The sequence below is a fragment of the Microtus ochrogaster genome, chromosome 8 (assembly GCF_000317375.1).
Source record: "Microtus ochrogaster isolate Prairie Vole_2 chromosome 8, MicOch1.0, whole genome shotgun sequence".
Classification (NCBI taxonomy): Eukaryota; Metazoa; Chordata; class Mammalia; order Rodentia; family Cricetidae; genus Microtus; species Microtus ochrogaster.
Genome location: NC_022015.1, coordinates 45624603 through 45631793, shown reverse-complemented (window position 1 = coordinate 45631793; position 7191 = coordinate 45624603).

The following is a 7191-nucleotide window of genomic DNA, read 5'->3' as shown; positions in this document are numbered from 1 at the left end:
ATGAAGCAAGAAGTTTCAAAGATAGTTCCACCTATATTGGCAGTTTTTCAGTCACTTTCTTCTGTGTTTTGCAGAATGTCTAGCAGACTCTTTCATAAAGCAGGAACCCCGAATGATTGTCTCACCTTTAGGCAAGTTCAGCAGTCATTTCTCTGTGAGTCCTGCATGTCCAGTTCACACAGCATACCATCAAGCCATCTGGGAAAAAGCAGTTTCTTGCACAAATGGCTACTAAACTCCATGAGGAGCCTTTTTGATGCCCATCTTCCTCATGAAGTTATTGGTGCTGCCAGGAGCAGATGTGTCTCACTGTCATAAAAAGTCCTAAGTTCTTAAATTAATTCAACTTCCATGTTCTATAGCCTTTTAAAAGTTTGAAGAATGCCTATCCATCTGAAATACAACTCTGTACATCTAGAAAACCTAACTAACATGACTACAAACTTGACTATTATAGATGATTATCTATTAACCTATATTTCTTAATTATACATCACATTTTAAATGATCTATATAAACATAATACCTTAGTCAAGAGCAGAAATATATATGTATATATATTCATATATATGCATATTCCCTTTTAAATATAAACAAACATTTATAAACAATATTTGGGAATATGGGCACAATTCTCTATATTACTTCCTGCTGATTGGGGGTGCTGTTAATCAGGTCTTTCATGGTGTATCCTTTGTGCTAGAGTTCATCTCAGTCAGCAGTTGGGCAAAATAATTTTTTGGGGTGTTCACAGCAAACTTTCAGGGGGTCTTGGTGCATCAAACCATATTAGTCTAGAAGCAATTCACAGGTTCTCATCCTGTGTGGAAACAAAAAACCTCTTTTCCAAAGCAGCATATTCTTAGACTCAAATTCTGAAGTCAAAATACCTTTGAAGTATAAATGTTGGTTACTTAGCTCTTTCACAGTAAAAAATTCAAAAAACATAATAATATACATAATCCAGATTCTCTGTGTATTTTCCATCTTTACGGACTTATTATTTTTTCACTCTATTACTTTTTAATATTTATTTTATTATCTTTATTCCTTTAATCTGTGACTTTCTGTACTCTGTCTCTTTAAAGACTGTTTTATTTTTTATAAACCATTACTTACTTTTATAACTGTCTATACTTTTTTTCTCTCCCTAGCCTCCTACGTTTATCCAACACTGTGATCCATTTAGAGGTCTTTTTCATCTGGATTTGTCTTTTTTGCCTATCTGTAATTATTTTCTGACCAGAAACACTTCTTAAAATGCTAAGTGCTTCTTAAGAATCTAAGCTGTGGCATTGCTAGGGCATATTCAGCTCTTCCTGCTTGCTCCACCCAGTCCAGCATGGCTGAGCTGTTTGCTGCCTCTGAGAGCCATGTACATTGCCCCATTTTTAGGCACACAGTAGGTCTATGTTGTCATTAAGCAAGTTGTAGCACATTGTTCACAAACCACATTTAAATGCTTAGCTTCATGAAAGAGCAAGAGGTTGCGCTGGTAGCATGGCCCAGAAAGACAGCATTTCAAAGCCATGCAGTTTTTTTCTGCTACCGCTGAATCAGTAAAACCTCTCTTAAAAAACGCTGCAGTACACCACCAGCAAACAGGAAGAAGCTGTGTTAAACTCTGTATTTTTTTGTCTAGAATTCCTTTTCAAACTCTCTCAAGTTTTAAGTGGATTTTAGTTGGCCACATGAGTGCCTATTGTTAGGAGGCTCCTTCTTGGTTCCTGGATACTTAGTCCTGAAATAATCACACAAAAACCATATTATTTAAATCACTGCTTGATCCATTAGCTCCGGCTTCTTATTTGCTAACTCTTACATCTTAATTTAACCCATCTCCATTAATCTGGGCATCACCATGAGGTTGTAGCCTACCAGCAAAGTTTCAGCACATCTGTGTCTGGCTGCAGCTCCATGGTTTCTCTAAACTCCACCTTACTTCTTCCAGCATTCAGTTTAGTTTTTCCCACATACATAACACATATCAACAGGCCAAGGCAATTTCTTTATTCACCAATGGTATTCACATCATATAGAGGGGAATCCCACATCATGTTACCATCCTCAGTAAAGCTGAGAACTGAAATCAACTCACTAGCATCTTAATTTCATGAAGCATCCAAATATTTTCTATGAATTTCACCAATGAACCCACCTTTAATTAAATATTTTAAGAATCTTTTGAAACTATGAGTGAATTTTTTTAATTTGTTTAACTGATTTCCTTGGGAGGGAAGTCTCTTTGAAAGTTAAAGGTGTGTTAGCTGTTGTCCTCAACAAAGCAAGGGAGTGAAATATAGTTAATAAGAACATGTTGTGGATATTATATCTATAGAATTAACATTTGTCAGTTTAAATTAGTTGGACAATTCTGCTCAAGGTTAGGCTGATTTTGTGTTTTCCTCAATATCTCTGAGCAACTAGTCAGCTTATTTGTTGGTATGATATACATCCAGCCCACACATAAACATTTCTCATGCTGGAAATGTGGATTATAAATTATTCATTGTAATTTAAGAATAGTTTTGTTTCCTTTAAATGAGCAGATATTGCTAGCTATAAGCTTAAAAGTAGTTGGGCAATCAGCCTGGCCTTGGGCTCTTCTGAGTGCAGTGGAAGGTGGAGAAGGCTTTGATGTGAGAGGTAATGTATGCTGTAAATATGGTTTTATTGCCATTGATTAATAAAGAAGATGCTTTCAGCAAATGGCTTAACAGAGTAATGCCATGCTGAAAGAGCTATATAGAGTGAGTAGGTGGTGTCAGTGAGAAGCCAAGTAGCTGCTGCCAGAGACAGACTCCTCCAATGGAGTCCACTGAAACTTTGCCAGTAGGCCATGACCTCATGGCAATGCACAGATTGATTGAGATAGGTTATTTTGGATATAAGAGTTAGACAGAAATACGTTTAATCTATTGGCCAAACAGTATTGCAAATAATATAGGTTTTGTGTGAATATTTCGAGGCTGAGCAGCTGGGAACAAACTAAAGCGTTCTGCCAACAAAGCTTGGATGCTGATTGCCCATATGTTGCTGAGTATCTAGAGAGAAGCCACTGGATGAACTTCAGGAGTAACCTCACCACTCTGCAATGTTTTGTCCAGAGAGTTGGAATCTAGATAAAGTAGGTACCTTGTCACCAAGAACGTGCCCCCTAGTGGTTCTCATAAACTGAGAATAACCTTCTGGGGCTCTGGAGTTATCTTTGTAATAACAAATCTGAATACAGGAGACTAATAGAATGGGGTAGATTTTTCTCCCATTAAAACTTAAATTATATTTAATAGTGATCTCTGAAGAAGGAGGAAGAAAACAGTTCATCAGCCAATTATTTTAAAAATGGATCTAAAGACATAGCAGGAAATTAGACCAGCCAGTTTAACATCAGTGAAATCTCAGAGCATTTTTAAAAGATCAAATGCTGGAACATTTAAAAAGCACAGCTTGAATGCCAATTAAAATAACCTCGGCGTGTAGCTGGGAGGTTTTTACTGATTTGTGTGTACAGTGTGGACAAGGGTTCTCAGAGCATTGTCATAAAAATTGAGGAACATCTGATAAAAGCCATAAAACAGGATGTGGTTATTTGACATCATCTCTTTCTTTTTTACTTAATAACTAAAGTATGAAATCCTGGAGGGGGAAAAAAAAAAAAGCCTGGCAATTTGAATTTGTAGTTGAATAAACTATGTGCAAGTAAAATCAAGTTTAAACCCTTAGCAATTTAGTTTATGTTTAGTGTTATTATTCAGTAATACTGAGTCCACAAATTTATCCCTTCTGTATATACACTGACACAAGATAGGTACAGAAGCTAAGAGAGTTTGAGATGTTTGTAACCACATGAAATCCTGAGCATGAATTTGGTGTATCTTGTTTTTCTCTATTTCAGCCACAGTGATGGGTTATATTGTACTTTTCTAACATTTTTAGGTCCATGTCTTACTCAGATAATAAAGGTAATATTCTCCCGCAGACGGTCTTGGAAGCACTGATGGAGAAACTGCATTTAAAGCATGGTGTTTACCACACTATTAGAAAAATACTAACCTATTTTTTTCCTATTAGTGGGTAAAAAGCCAAGCCTACTTACCTCAAACACACGTGGAAAATGGCTTTTAAAAATAGATACTTGGAGAAACCCATTTGGCTGGGGGTTAGAGGAGCTGAGCAATGTCTCTTGTAGTGAGCTGCTACTCTCACTAAGGCTATGTGAGTGGAGAGGCGGAGGACGCCATTGCTCCAGTTCCACCGCCTCGGCGTGTTAGAGTCATGCACCCATCCTTTGCTATGCGATTTTGCATTTTTCATTACTAAATGTCAAGATATTTCCCGACACTGTTGAACCTGGGCCTCACCAGATGGCTCACCAGAACACAGGGGAAGTGACAGTATATGGGGTTCTGAGACAGAACCTTAGAGGCAGTATGCATTTCATTCTGTTTCTCTCCGTGGCATCACTGTGAAGATACCATGTCCTAGGGCCGCCTGCCCCTTGGCACAGGTCCCAGAGTGAAGCAGGGAGAGCAGAGATGAACCAGACACAGCGTGCAGGGTAAACCGCAGCCTGCAGTAGTCACCTGCAAAAGCTGCAAGGGGTGACGTGCGTAGCTGGATGGCAGTGTGTTCTGGCGTGGGCCGCGACATCTGATCTGCCTTTCTGGTCTCTTCAGCATTCCATCCTCGAATTTCCAACCGTTTGACTTCTCTACTGAGAAAACACAAATGTGTCACACTGATACCCGAGGTTTTGATTCTATTCCCTGTACATCCAGCCTAGTCTACTTACTTGTAAATTACAACTGTGTTCTGTCAGTCCCCCAGAGCAAGGCCTGTGGACTCTTCCTGGATGGAAGCCGTTTCTTTTCCTCCACGGATGGTGAGAGACGAAGTAAATGTTGAGCTATGTCCTGCCTCTGCCACGTCTCATTCTCTCCATCACTAGTGTGTACTTGTTCTTTGCTGTTCTTCCGTTTTGTCTCTCTCTACACCAGCCAGGTGATCCTTTACTATATAAATCTCACGATTCCCCTCTTCTCCAAGTTCTCTCATGATTCAACTCAAAGTCGTAGTCAGTTTGTTATGGCGCCCAGCTGGTTGTCCGTGTCTGGCTCTGACCACGTACTCTCCAGAAGCAAACAGTCAATGCAAGGCTTCCCTTGGGGTCCTCTTGCCAGACAGCCACCATAGCATGTCTTGCCCCTTTAGGATTTGCTCAAGCATGGTGCTTACCTATGGCAGCTTCCCTGGCACTACCAGCATCAACCTCTAGGTGAGGAGTGGTTCCTACTCCCTCTGGATACTTTCTGGTTGGTTTTGGCCCTCACCAACCTGGGTGTTCCATATTTATCATATTTATGCCTTTGTTGCCACTTTCTCTCAGTGGAACAGAACCCCCCTGAAAACAGGGTACCGTTTCCTCAGTGTTAAGAGCAGAAGCTGACACATGGTGGATACTCAGTACAAATCTGTTGGAGACAGAGTGAGTTCAGTGCTCTTGGAAAGGCAATGATTGTTAAGCCTTCAGTTTGCCAAGTGTGAGTCAGGAACACAAATGCTGACTGTAGAGAGGACAATGTAAAGAACATTTTTTAATAGGAAGCTCATGTCAATCAGTAGGCAGGGTAATATTTTGATTATGGAATTCAAAGGAGAAAAGCATTTACCTGGCCTTGGAGACACTTAAGATTGTGAAATTTACATGCAGGGTCGTTTGTCTTGGACGTGTGTGTGTGTACGCACATATATGTGTAAGGGTCACCCACCTGTGCACGCACAGAGGCCAGAGTAGGATGTAGGGTACCCTGTTCTACAACTTTCCTTCTTATCTATTTGAGACAGCGTCTCTCACATGAACTTGGAGCCAGGTTGTCAGCCAGCAAGTCCCCGCAAGATCCTTCCTGTCTCCACTCCACATGGTTCTGGGATTGTAGGCTTGGCTGTGGACTCACTGTCTTTTTTGTTGTGTGCTGGGGCCCGATCTCTGCTTTGCAAGCTTACACAAGTGCTCTGACCCACTGAGCTATCATTTCTTAATCTCCTCTTTGGGCTTTCTACAGGAAGTTTGAAGTTGAACTTTGAACCCGATCATATATTGTGCCTGTGTAGAGACAGAAGATGAGAAAGAGTCAGGGGATTCTAGAGCTAGAAATATGGTTTTATTTTAGGGGGAAGATAACACTTTTTCCAAAAAACCTTTTGGGAGCTGTGGGAAATGAAGCTGGCCAGGTAGGAGGTGGGGCTGTGCCGTAGGCTGTACCCACTCTCTACCATCTTGGCATTTCAGAAGCGCACCGTTGGGTGAAGACTCTATATGTTATTTTTGCAGTGAAGTCTCTGCCAAGATCATGAAGGGAGTGAAAACTCCAGGAAATCTTGTAAAAGCAGCAAAAATGTCATATGCTTGGATTTCCGAGCAGCTGAAGCAAAGCTGCCGTGTGCATCTAGACCAAGCCTGAGGTTCCCATACAAAGTACTGCTGAGCTGACAGAATTTCTAATATCGTGTTGAAATCAGTTCCCCCATCTCCAGATATCCATGCATCCGTGTATCAATACCATTTAATACTGAGAGTTCCACAGGATTCCTTGCGCCTGTAATATACTAGACATTCAAAGGTAAAAAGAGAAAAGAAAATAATGTCACGTTTCTAGAAAAGTAAATGTCTTGATTTTATTCTACCTTATTTTATGCTCAATGGATGTACAAAGATATAATTAATATTTTCCGATGGAGAAAAGAGGGACATAAATAGCAATGTTAAAGCACTATGGTGTGCTAGACACAATCCTATGAACTTCACATGAACTTTCTAGCTGTACTGTATAGGATTTGTATTGTGCATATTATCTCTGTTAAGGTTTAGGATACTGTATTTTGGAAGCAGACAGTCTGATTTTTAGGAGGAATTATGCATATATAACCACTAACCTAGCTACTTGGAACGTGCAAGAACTGATTGATTTCTCAGTACCCAAACGGAAGGGAGAGCAGGGAAAGGAAAGCTTTCTCCACTCATTCAATATGAAGGTTTCCATGGACTGCCCATTATTATTTTAATTTAAAATTTTAACTGCTTTCATACACGAGTACTCATTTCCACTTCGCACCCTCCCCCCTTCAGGTCCTCTGAGTTCCTCTCTCTCTCTCTCTCTCTCTCTCTCTCTCTCTCTCTCTCTCTCTCTCTCT